Below are 14,104 nucleotides of genomic sequence, written 5' to 3'. Positions count from 1 at the left end.
GTAGGTCAAAACCCAAAGACTTCTGTGTTGGGTCCACTAATTCATGGAAGTCCCCTGTTGAAGTGTTACACCAGGACTCTTTCCACTTCTCCTTCATGTTAAAACTTGTCTCTGCAAGATTTTTTGCTGTTAGGATTGGAGGATGCCTTGACATAAGCCTATTTATTTCTAGGGGTGGGATGTTTTCATGGATTGGGAGATCTTGGATTTCTATGATTTTGTTGTAATCATGTAGAAGAAAGTTGGATCTATGGAGGTGGAATGTTGCTTAGTACTGGGAGCCAGTACTGAGCAACGGTACTGGTTGGGGTTGATTTCACAGTTCCAGAAATAAGGTGGATAGTGGTGTTAAGCTGAGCATCTGTCAAGTACACAAGGGTGCTGTTCAGCCATACGGGTGAACAGTGCAGTGAAGCATTGCTGCTGAGGCACCCCAAGTTGTTCAGCAGAGTTTTTGCAATATATTGTTTTTATCTTGGACTGTGTTAATGAGATGTGATTTAAAAGATAGAGTTATATCTTTTGTACTATCCAAAGTGACACCCAGATATTTCAAGAATCTGTTGTAACGTAGCAGTTTGTGGTTGAAGTAGACCATCAGTTCTTTTCTTCGCCTGGTTATTGTTCAGGTGGAAGCATGAAACTTCTGTTTTGCTAGGATTTGGGCATAATCTCCATTTGCAGAAGTATGCATCTAGGACAGCTTAGTAATTCAGTGGGTCAACTTTTATATGCTTTTGTGTAGTGGCACTATTTATCTTTCTTCTACTCCACCTATAACTAAGTTAGCATCCTAACAACTCTCTCTTAAAAACACAATGTTTTAACACAATGTTGATCTCATACAGATCAACAGCCTTACTGATATCTAGATTACTCGATATTCTGAACATCTCATTAATTTCAAAATGACAGCTCTTCTCCCTTCTAGAAATACTTTATTTCACTACTGTGAAACACCTTATCAAAGTGATCACTAATAGTTCCACTATACCCACTAATTATTTTATCACTAGTTCTTTCCGGTAAAGTTATTTTTTCCATTTCCTTTCTTTTGTTTTTATTTCATTTCGTGACATTTTTTTTCCCTACTAGACATATAATGGAAAACTTAAGATTCATTTTGCCTCTTTTGCTAACTTCATCTTGTACTCTAAGTTCATCTCACTTTATGTATCCATCTAACCCTGGGAATACAGTTCCTCACTACTGACTCCAAATATTGCTTAACTGCACTTGAGTATGATTAATTTCCTTCCCCCTAAGCACTTTCAGTTAAAATATTTTGAAAAGATATCTTCAAAATCTGTCATAATATATTCTTGTTTAATCCTTTATCCAAGTGTAATCAAACAAAGATTGCATGTGAAGTATCTTCACAAATAGGTTACTTGTATATATGAGGGGGTGTTCAAAAAAAGAACGAACTTTTTAAATAGTGTGCCAACTGGCACAGAAAGCACATTGTGGCTACTGAGCACACCTAGTGGCAGTTTTGATAACAAACTGTTATTTGCCCTGTTCTGCTATGAGCATTAGTTGTCGAGTCACATCTGCTGAAGTGAGCACGTGAAGTGAACTGTTTGTTGGATTAGTGACAATGAAAGAGCTTGAAGAACAGTGTGTGTGTGTGTGTGTGTGTGTGTGTAAAATTTTGCTACAAACTTGGTAAAAATTTTACAGAGACATTTGAATTGCTTAACCAAGCATATGGGGAGAACTGTATGAACCAAACACAGTGCTATGAGTGGTTTAAGCATTTTAAAAAGGTCAGAACGTCGGACAATGAAGATCCCAGGCCGGACGACCTTCTACATCAACAGATGACAACCATGTCGAGAGAGTTCATGCTGCGTTTTGTGGAAATATTTGTTTAACTGTCCGAGAAGTTCCTGATGAAGTGGGCATCAGCATAGGATCTTGCCATCAAATTTTGACTGAAAAACTTCAGATGTGTCACGTCAGTGCAAAATTTGTGCTGCGTTTGTTGATTGACAATAGCAAAACATCAGACATCCATTGTGCCCCATCCACCCTATTCTCTGGACTTAGCCCCAGCAGACGTTTTCCTTTTTCCCATACTTAAAACCACTTTGAAAGGACATCGTTTCCAAACCATAGAGGAGATTCAGGAAAATGTGATAAGAGAACTGCGCACATCACAGAAAGTGTGTTCCAGGAAGCATTCCAAAAGTGGAAGAAATGTTGGGAACAGTGTATTGCCAGCAGAAGGGATTACTTTGAAATGCACAGTGCTTAAAATGAGCAATAAAGTCTTTATAGCAAAAGTTCAGTCTTTTTTTGAACATTCCTTGTAGAGGCTGCTGACTTCCCATCAAGTATCTCATAATACAAAGCACACTCCTTTCTGAAGTGTATGTTGCTATGTATTATAGGAAGGGTTGCTACCCAGACTGGTTTCAACTTTTTAAGTCCTGCTAAAGTGCAGGGGGACCGCTGCAAAAACTCTGAGTGATCTACACGATTACTCTAAATCTCACTGAGTAACCTGAAAGGATCACTACTAAACTCATCACTTCTGGACATAAAGGTGGCTCCACTCAGTAATGGGTGAATCCATCATGGAGCAGAACTGCTGTATTCCCCACAATTAGTGGGAGAATACAGGAAACAAGCCCACAATTAGTGGGAGCCAGACCAGAAGAGATACCAAGGTAAATTAATGCAGAAGTCATATATTTCTCATATACAAATTGTAAAAAGGCATATTTCCTTATTAAAATACTCTGGATCAGAGATAGTAATGGAAAGTTTTTTCATGTGGTTAGAAATTAATTTGAACTTGTCAAGAAATTATATTCTGTTTTAATCCTTTAACCAACTTGTATATCCATACTTCTATATGAAAAGTATATGATTAATCTGCATTAATTCAGCCTTGATATATCTTCTGGATCTGGCTTCCACTGATGAGACCTCAATAAAGATTGAAGCAGGTCTGGATATTGACCCCTCCCATAAAGCATAGCAGTATACACTTCTGAAAGAAAGTGTGTTTTGCATTACAGGATACTGAGGCAATTGATGTGAAGTCATCAGCCTCTATATACAAATAGCCTGGTGATGAAGATACCTCATGTGCAAATTTTGTTTGCTTACACTGGGATAAAGGATTAAACAAGTATAATTTCTTGGCAAGTCTAACTGAAATTTTAACCAACTGAAAAAAACTTTCTGCTATTTCTACATGAAATCTCCACATACCCTCTCATCTCTCAAGTAATAATCACATGATCAGATTATTCTCCTCTACTGAAGAAAAATCTAGCACCTCATTTCTAGTCACATTCTTTGATGCTATTATAAAGTCCAGATCTCTCTCTCTCTCAATTCATCCCATTCTACCTTCTATTACATGGCTTAAGATAATTAGCTTTCAGAAACACCACAAATTCATACTCTTTATTTCCATGAATTGATTCTTTAAGTCTATATCAGCCATAATTGAAATTCCTCTTCTTGTACATACTAATAATTAGTGAGTACAAGAAAAAGTAATTAATGTAAAAATAAGATGTGGAGGAAAGATTTCAATATTTAGGTAGCTGGATCTCAGAGTTGGAAACTTATTAGTTTCCAACTCTGAGATTTGGAATATTAATAAACAAGAACACTAAAATAGGCGTTAGAATTGGAATAGTTAAAGGAACAGTTTGGAGTATTGCAAATTATGGAAGTGAGTCATGGACACTCAGAAAGAGAGATATGGAAAGAATTAATGCATTGGAAATGTGATGTTATAGAAAGATGGAAAAGATTAGCTATACAGAAAGAATATCAAATCAAGAAGTTTTAAGACGAGTTGGGATGGAAAGAACACTGCTAAAGAATATTATGCAAAGAAAGACCAGATTCGGGACACCTGACAAGAACTATATATATTACAAGGGAAAGTTGAGGGGAAGAGAAGATGTGGAAGACCAACTAGAAGGTGGTTTAATGACATTGTGAAATGGACTGGTTTAAGAATGATGGAAGCGACAGACAGAGAGAAATGGAGAAGAGCTGCTCATCTGCTGCAACCCTCTTGCTAGAGGATGCTACCGGACGATGACAAGAAAAAGAGAAGAGTACCTTCTTTCACTTACCAAGATAATTTGCTTAAGCATATTGTCACTCCCTTCCACATTTCCAGGTCTATGGTAACATCCTACTAAATACAAGGGTGGTCTGAAACGTTCTTGGCCTAACAATGAAAAAAACGAATTTATAATTTCAAAATTATTTTTATTTTTCAACATAATCTCCCTTAAGACTAATACATTTATGTGATGTATTAGTCTTAAGGTGATGCTTCAGTGCCATTATCCCATCCTTGTAGTGGTTTTCAGTAAGATCTGCAAAATATCCATCTACAGCTGCAATCACCTCTTGATTCGAAGATAAAACGCTGACCAGCGAGGAAGAGTTTTAGTTTTGGGAAGAGACAGAAGTCAGAGAGAACCAAATCTGGGAATAGGATGGATGTTCCAACAATTCATATTGTAGATCCCTTAATTTTCCCATTGCCAAAACACCTTTGTGGGCAGGTGCATTGTCCTGATGAAAGATATTTTTTTTCTTCTGCAAACCGGGTTTTTTCTCAAGAATTTTTCATCTAGTCTGGTTAAAAGATCAGAATAGTATTCCCCGGTTATTGTTTTACCCTTTTCAAGATAATTAATAAACAAAATGCCTTTAGCATCCCAAAACACCGATGCCATGACCTTTCCTGCTGATGGAACCAACTTGTCTTCTTTGATGCTGAACAACTGGCTTCTGTCCACTGTTTTGACTGCTGTTTGGATTCTGGTGTGTAACGGTGAATCCAAGTCTCATCCATAGTAATAAATTGATGCGCAAAATCAGTTTTATTCTTGTTAAAATGCTCCAAGCACTGATCACAGATTTTCATGCGAGTGCATTTTTGATCTGCTGTGAGCAAGCACGGCACCCATCTTGCGCAAAGCTTTTTCATTTGCAATTCTTCATGCAAAATATATCCTACATGTTCTTTTGAAATGCCTATAGTCTCAGCAGTTTCACCACTTTGACTCACCGGTCATCCAATACCATATCATGCACTTGATCAATGATTTCTAGTGTTGTTACACTTTTTGGACATCCTTCACGTGGATCATCTTCAAGGCTGCTATGACCGCATTTAAACTTGGTAGTCCATTTCTTAATCATCGAAAACAAAGGAGAAGTGTAACCATAAACTTTATGAACTTCGAATGAATTTCTTTTGGTGTTAAACCTTCTTTTACAAAGAATTTTATAATCGCACGATACTCAATTTTATCCATTTCAAGGGATACAGACAACACTTTTGCTTCAGACAGATGTACCAACTTAGAAAAAAAAGATCTTGCCAATAGTGTTGCCATCTATGGTCGAGGTCAAGAACTTTTCAGACCACCCACAAATGTTTTTATGCTTATCTTCACTTCACACCATACTTTCAAAGCTAGCCCTTTCATTTCCATCCTGGTTCTCTACTCTGAGGAGGAGGAGGAGGCATGATGAACATAATTCTTCTGCTGTCATTTTCAGTAATCCTACTCCTATGTTCTTCTCTCTTCAGTGAATGTATTATATCTCTCCATCTTTATTCCTGCTGGAATATCATCCACAGTCAACTATGTTTTGCTAATACCAATAATTTTGGGAGAAGCCTACTAAAACCATTAACTTGTTTCCCTTAGTTGTAAAGTTTCTGGCATTTATATGCAAAGCATTGCATCTGTTGATGCACTGCTTTGTGTATAAACAAAGCAGTGCATCGCTAGAATGTACATTAGCTATATACTGTACTGAGTTAGCTTTGCATTAGGAACACCCACCTAACAATGCATTGATCCACCTCTGTGTGCGATCACAGCTCGCAGATGAATAGGAACAGATTCCACAAGGTGTTGAGCATCCTCCATGTGTAACTCAACCCATGTCCGTTGCAAAAACTCCATCAGTTCATGCTTATTCCATGAAGGAGGATCAGCAGTTCTCACACCCCATTCTAGCATATCCCATACATGTTCAGTTGGGTTGAACACGTGTGGGATATGGGTCAGGGGATTTGGCGGCCAAGGCAATGTGGCAATTCATTGTTGTGTTCCTCCAGTAGTTTTACAAGCCCGATGACAAGGTGCATTGTCCTGTTGAAAGATGGCACTTTGGTCAGGATAGACCTCTTGCAGATATGGATGGAGATGGTTGTGTAACAGGTCCCTGTGGCATTCACTGTTTGTGAGATGATAACCAACAGACCTAGAGCATACCAGGAAAAAGCTCCCCCGGACCATAACACTACCTCCACCAGCCTGTTGAACCCCAACTGTGTAACCAGGGAATAGGGCTTCATGCTGTTTATGCTAAATGTGAACTCATCCATCAGCGTGGTGTAGCAGGAAACAGGACTCATCACTCCAGATGACGTTCTTTCATCTGTCAAGGGTCCACTGCCGGCAAGGTGTTGTTTGTGATGCTTAGCCATCATCATGAGTACCCTTGTTGGTCACCAGCTGTGGAATCCCAACCAAAGCACACATGGTGAATGTGAAAATAGGTCGAACTGCCCCACTGTTGTGTTTGTGGGCGAGCTGTGTGACTATTGCATGTTGTTGCTGAGATACCAGTCGTGGCACCCAATGCTCAAGTGGTACAGTAGTAGTAGTACAGGAGTAATCAACAAGTGCAGCTGTTTCCAAAATATCGATCATCATTTCTGGTGTTGTTACACTTTTCGGACATCCTTTATGTGGATCATCTTTAAGGCTGATACAGCCCCATTTAAACTCAGCAGCCCATTTCTTAATCATTGAAAACGAAGGAGAAGTGTACCTTCTCCGGGCAGATATCTGCCCAGAAAAGGTACACTTTTTAGTTGCCTGGAGAAGGGCAATTTGCCTGCAGTCAAATTGGCTTACATTGCCATGGTTCCCCATTACTTATAAATGTTTACTGATTACATACAGAGAACAGATGTGTCCATTTATTGTAGCCGCACGTGATATTGATGTTACGTGGTACTTCATTATTGCACCAAGTATGTAAATTGGGGTGTGTTCCTAATGCAAAGCTAACTCAGTGTACACTTCAGTTTCATCCAACCCAGGCAAGATGTTATCCAGTCCTTTTTTTCTCCATGGTTGTCAGTTGTCATGGAGAAAACAGATCGGATATCTCTGTCTGAAGCCATCTCCATTTTAAACAGTGAGGATGGTAAATTAAATATGAAAATAGACAACAGAGTCAACAAAGCTGGTGTGGTAGGAAGTCAACTGAATAGATTTATATGGAATAAGAGAGAAAAATTAGTCAAAACACTAAATTAGCTGTATATGAGATAGTGTTCAAACCAGTTTTAACTTATAGATCTGAGAGCTGGTTTAGAAATAAAACACATGACCAAAGACAGGAGACTGCAGATATGAGAGTCCTGAGAAAGATTAGGGGCATGAGCAGATGGCAGTATCATATTAAAAATGAGGATATTAGGAAAGAACTTGACATTATTAGCATTCAGGAATGTGTTAGCAGAACTAATCTCAGGTGGTATGGTCACTTAAACAGAATGGGAGTGGAAAGATTACCAAAACAGGTGTTCTCTGCCAAGTTGGCAGGAAAAAGACCCAGAGGAAAGCCAAGATGTAGGTGGATTCATACAGTAAAAAGTGCCTTAGAAGACAGAAATATAAGATCTGATAATGATGGAGTCTTGACAGGTAACAGATTGATTTGGAGGAAAATTGTTGATAGGAAGTTAGTAATGATACAAGTTCTTCATGTAGTACTATTCTGTACAACCCTTGAGGGTACATGTCAGGAATTTGATGATGATGTTTCTCAGGGGGGTGGACCTCCCTTCGATGAGTCTTGATAGACTTTGCGTTTCTTAGGAAGGGCCGCCCACGATGAGTCTTTTGACTCCACGGAGGCCTGAATAATAATAATAACTTCCCTAATTCACATTTACTCCAGTGCAAAATCTGTTTTCCATACTTATTTCCACAGTCCTCTTGCTATATAATTTATGTGGCTTCTCAGGTCATTTGTAATAATTACCACTCTCATTTCATCCATTTACATTATTGGCAGAGTTATTCTCAAGTATACCCTCAGGCAAGTATTCTTCAGTGCTGTGTATTACTATTATTATTTAGGACCTCTGTGGAATCATGAGATTCATCGTGGGGGGTCCACTTGAGACAACATAGATTCTGTCATACACTCTCACCACTCTTACTTACCATTTTCTTATACACTCTGAGTGCTCAAAGTCACCAAATACAAAACTTTCTCTGCTATTTTACTTTGAACACCATTACTGCTTTTCCGTTCGATACTTTTATATTCGTACCTTCCCCCCTTTCATCTCTTACATTCTCTCTTCTATACATCACTCTCATCTTCCTCTTGCATTCATATATCTCCACTCATTCTGTCATGCCTAACAGTTGAATGCTTGTCACTTGTTTTTTCATTCTTTCTTTCTTTCTCTAGATTTGATCACCTGTCTGCCACACTTTTTTCATCTTTCTTCTTTTGCATGTTGGCTACTCACTCCTTCCATTCTTCTTACACTTCTCTTCTGTCACTTTCTTCTGAATCTGTTCCATTTCATGCATCATCATCACCACAATTGGTATTTTACAGATCCTTAAAGTCCACAGCCAGCCAAGTATCCTCAGCTTCCAACATCATAATTTTTAATATCATATGTGTGTGTAAGTAAATTATGTATGTTCTCCTGAATGAAGATCACACACAATTTCCTTACATTTCATTTTTTGGATGAAAAAAAAAAACCCAAGATTCCAAGAGCCATTCCTTCAATTGAATAGCCTCTAGCAAGATAATTTTTTCACATCCTAAATGGGATTCAAACTCATGTCTTTCCAACTAAATGATATTGTCAATACTGACTAAGCTAAAGATTCTCTATACCATTTCATGCCCTTGATTTCACTTTTAATTATACTTTATTTGCCTATAATTGGTTCACACTTTCTTTAGACCTATCACCATTCTTCACATTGTCTTTCTCTCTATCATACCCTATAATTTCATTTAGCATTCTTATATCTAAACTTGCAACATGAATGGATATTTTTGTGCCTTTTCACTTTTTGAACTTATTCCTGAACTGTAATTCATGTAATGGAAATGTATAGTAGATTTTCTTGATTTAGATTATAGCAATCTCAGTAAGTGCATTAGTAACCAAGAAATATGCAGTGTCCTGCAAATATCATTTTCCACATATGAATCATATAATAATCTGTATATGCTATTTATAGTATAGCAAAAAAAAAATATATATATATATATAAATAACTTGAGTAACATCACTTATTATCTTCATTTATTATTTGTACAAGGAAATGCTCTATCTGCATGCTCATAGTAGATAATGAGTCGGATAAAGAGAATGAACACACTATGATACTGTTGGACTTTCATGAGGCATTTGATAGGATACAACATGAAAGGCATAAACTGAAGAATATGAGATTATCATGTAAACTATTGGTTTGAATAAGTGAATAGTTAAAGGACAAGTATCAGAAAGTGGTATATGGGGGTGTGAATCTGCCAGATTTAGAGTGACCAATGATGTGCCCCAGAGATCAGTCCTTGAACCCATTGTTATTTAATCTACGAGCCTGACAGGAGATCTTCAACTGTTTGCTGATGATACAAAAATAGGCAGGTAACCAGAGATGATACTGATATACAGCATTTAAAGGGTGATTTGAATAGACTGGAAATGTGGACAAACAATGATGGTTATCAATTCAGTGTTAGCAAGTGTAAAGTTATGCACTTTGTCATGAGAGAGATATCCAACAGCCTATTATATTGGTGAGATTATGCTTAGAATAATGAGGCTATAGATCTTGGAGTTATGGTGGTTCAAGAGTCTCATAGCAAAAATTGCAAATAAACCATAAGATAATTAAGACATGGAAACAAATATTGACATGTAAAAATATTGAAGTCATTTTGCCTCTTTACAAGGACTTGTAAAGAGGCAAAATGACTGCACCCAGCCTACTGTGCATACATTTGGTCTCCCGGGCTCAAAGAGATAAAGAAGCTGTGGAAAGGGTGCAAAGAAGAGTTACAAAGATTATATTGGTATTACAGAATGTAGATTACAAGGACAGATTGAGATTATGTGGGCTGCAGATGCTGGTCTGCAGCATACATAAGATAGAGGTCTATAAACTTTTGAGAGGATGTTATAGAATATCAGTTGATAAAAGTTTTCATATGGAAGGTGGGAGAGATGACAAAGGAACACCTATCGAAGTTAAGTTTGTGTGTGGTTAAGAAAGGGTTCAGAGCTAGATTTTTCTGTCACATAACAGTGAGTGAGTGGAACAGCATGCCTGTTGAAGTAGTAAGTAAGTACATCTAGGGTGAATGAGTTTTAGAGACAGTATGACAGCTGGTGTAGTGATGTATGGTCTCCCTTGATGAGTTGTTGACTCCCTGGAGATCTAATAATAATAGTAATATCTGAATGTGGGGGCTTGATTGATGAGGATGTATTGTTGAGTCCATAAATTATAAAAAAAACAAAACAAGGGAAAGATATACATCTTTCTTTGTCGTCATCAACAAATTCCTGACGTACCCTCAAGGGGTGTACAGGTTCTTTCTTCGTGAATGTTTTAAGTTTATATACAGTATATAAACTTAAAAGTTATATAAAAAAAAAAGTACCTTCATATACAATATGCTTTTGGAATCTGTATTGCTGAGATTCAGGATAGCTATGAATAGGATTTGAGGTCAGTGGGAGAAAGTTATTTATATTGAGGAGGGGGGGAGAGAGAGAGAGAAATGCTAATGAAATTACAGAACTCTGGAGTATGCTTGCATTGATGGGGGAAATCTGACGTGTGTGTGTCAAGCCATCGACATGACACACACACAGTGAACAGTTAGAAAGGAAGCCAGTGAACGAATTGCAAAATACTGAAAGCAGATCATGCATTTGTATATATATTTCTTAAAATATTCTTTTTAAGCTATATGACCAAATACTGCATATATTCCAATTATTGGCCTCATATTATATTAAGGCAAACGGAGTAAAAAAAATCTGTTTCTATTTCCCCAAGCTGACATGTATATCTATTATTTGCTATTCTTTCTTGCAATACAGAAAAAGTGGAACACTTTGTATCCAAATATTCCCAGCTAAGGGGAAAAAAAACAATATACACTCATAATGAAAAAAAGGCACAGCAGTAGTAATTTATTATTTACATTTAGGTTTGCATTGAAGGGTTTTGTTAGCTGATAAGTGAAACTTGCAAATAGCTACATGAGTGACTAGTACTCTGGAGAGAGAGAGAGAGGAGAATAGATAACTCCATTTACTAATATTTGAGAAGAGAACCTAATGCCTCTTTTGACACTGTTCCTCCATACTCCAAGCTTTGATATATTGAGGATAGCTACTTTCCTAATCTATTTAGCCATCTCAATCAATCTTAATTTATGCAGTAATTTGACATAATATATGAAATATGTTAGCAAATTCTAGGAAATATCCATGTGTAATAAAATATATTTTGTAAAATGTGAGACATTCTCCCTGCCAGTTGTCATTTTTATTATAACATGTAAGTGAATTACTAAATCAAGATTTCTTCCATTGCTGGCCTGGTTGGCCAAGTGGTTAGCGTATCCGCTCTCCAGCCAAAAGGCTGCGGGTTCAAATCTCACCATGGGTATGGATGTTTGTGATTGTCTGTGAAAGTGGTGGTGGTGGGCGGTAGATGGCATTGGTGTAGTTGTAGCGGTGGAGACAGAGAGCTGTAGAGTAGGTGCCTTCCCTCGATGAGTCTTTGGACTCTCTGGAGGTGTCACGCAATAATAATAATTAAGAAATTCATTTGGATTCATATGCTCATCCACCTAATTTAATCTCTCTGCCCTGCTTTGATTTCCCCCCCCACACACACACAAGTTTTCAGAAGCAGGCAACTCTGCCATCTCCCTGTAAGGCCAGTGAACATTTATTAGCACTTATAAATGTTCTTGATGTCCTAAATGGGATTCATACCCATAGTTTTCCAACTAAATGGCATATATCACTCTGATTAATGAAAGACTTATTTTGATTTTTGTTTTTCAATATTTCTTTCATTAATCTAAGATGAAAATTCCTCACCATCCCATCAGAAATGTAAACATTGTTTTCCCAAAAGTTATACTTTGTGCCAGATATTGGTTTCATACACCACATGTATTCAGTATACACTGTATATTGAGAACAAATACTGATGTTGTGTTCTGTCACATTTTTCCATTTATGTGTGAAAGAGTTATTATTTCTAAACATAAATTTTTTTTGACAACTTGCTTTTTGCTCTATTTTTGATATCTTTATTTGATTATTTCTACTTAAGGTTTAAATATGAATATTATTATTATTATGTGACACCTCCAGGGAGTCCAAAGACTCATCGAGGGAGAGTGTGCCAACAGCATCGAACAATTAAACCCCTTCCAACTACTAACCGTGCTCAAACTTGCTTAACTTTTTGCATTAGCCATTAGCAGAGACTACCAATTGACCAAATGTGTATGCAGCAGATTTTTTCTTTGTGATAAATTATATGAAACCCTATTGACACAGTATTATAGCTGTAAGAATAATACTTTGTCAACTAACTGTATTTGCATGTGCATGTCTGTGTGTTTTGCATCCCTTTCTTTATTTGTAGTATATACTTTTTTTGTTGTTGTTCTGTTTTACAAACTGCTAGCCACCTCTGTCTGAAATCAGCTAGCTCATCCTTATTTGAACAAAATTTGAATCTCATTATATTTGCATTATCAGATTTCTAATATTACTTATCAATATATAATGTTATTTTATTGCTTACATAATGATTTTCAAGCATTAATTCTCATTATTATTCACAGTATACCAGCTCTTAAGATTTGAAGCTTTCAGAATCATGTTTTATGGTTTTTAACTCAAAAGTAATCATTAATATCATATGTACAAGAGAGTATCAATTATTTTAATTTTATTCAAGCATTTTAAAATAATCAACAAACCATGCATTTGAAGGCAGAGTTCATGTTTGAGATGGGAGAATTTTATTGTCCATTATAATCAAGTAGATGTTTCATAAGTATCTTCATTGCTTTTTTTAGATTTGTGGCCATGAAGAGCCAAACCAGTGATATCTAGTTCCTTTATGCATGAGAAAGAAGGAAGAAAATAGTGATGTAAGCCAGAAATCACTCAGAGAAAACAGTAATGGTCTCACAAATAAGTGTGCAAACTAAAATAGGTGTCACATTTGCCTAAATTTAACAAAAAAAGAAAAAATTCTGCATTATTGTCTGCAGATAAAAAAGGATTTAAAAACTAAACACGATAACATCTTTTGAGAAGTGCTAGCTGCTGACCTAAGCATTGCAGATGTTACAGATCATTTATGAGACAATTGAAGATACATAATATCATGCATTTTTTTTCACTGCATAAATAAATAATAATCAAAAGTTTTCTTATAGAAATTAATTAGCATAAACAGGTTTGTCTCCAGCTTAAAAAGAATAATTGGTGCTCTGCTGTATACATGTATTAATCCATATGGTGATAAGTATAAATATCAGTATCAGCTAAATAAAATTTCTCATATTAAATATCTGCTTTAATGAGTGTTCTTTAATTTGTAACTGTTTACTCTTATTTGCTCTTTATTATTATTATTATGGGTACCTACATGGAGTCAGAAGACTCAAAATGGGAGGCTCACACTAACTGTTATTCACATAATACTTATCATGCCCCTCTCTCTCTCTCTCTCTTTAGACTTGTTCACTGTTGAGTACTCACAGTCTGGTCCTTACACCCCCTACTAACCACACAGTTTTCAGGAGTGATCCTAGCTCTCTCTCTCTCTTTCTCTCTACTCATATATTGAAAAATTTATTTTGTATCAGTCTTATAGAACAACTTTAATAACTTAAAAGTTTCTATCATAAAAGGTATCATATACCTTTTTCCTGCATGTCAGTGGAAAACTTGTGTACATCCCTGCTTGTCAGTGTGTTCTTCAAC

General features: G+C 36.6%; 1 protein-coding gene across 1 annotated transcript in view; it reads left to right on the top strand.

Moving 5' to 3' along the window:
* Positions 1-13,686, top strand: part of LOC150109140 (cGMP-inhibited 3',5'-cyclic phosphodiesterase 3A-like) — a 218,130-nt gene extending 204,444 nt beyond the window's left edge. The window contains exon 15 of the mRNA XM_090401631.1: positions 13,189-13,686. The gene's annotated coding sequence lies outside the window, so the exon portion shown is untranslated. The remainder of the gene's footprint in view (positions 1-13,188) is intronic.
* The last annotated feature ends 418 nt before the right edge of the window (positions 13,687-14,104 follow it).

The sequence above is a fragment of the Typopeltis vanoorti genome, chromosome 2, assembly GCF_054136105.1.
Source record: "Typopeltis vanoorti isolate ZY-2024b chromosome 2, IOZ_Tvanoo_1.0, whole genome shotgun sequence".
In the NCBI taxonomy this organism is placed as follows: Eukaryota; Metazoa; Arthropoda; class Arachnida; order Uropygi; family Thelyphonidae; genus Typopeltis; species Typopeltis vanoorti.
Note: the sequence above shows the minus strand (reverse complement) of the source record. Positions and strands in the feature narration are given on the sequence as shown.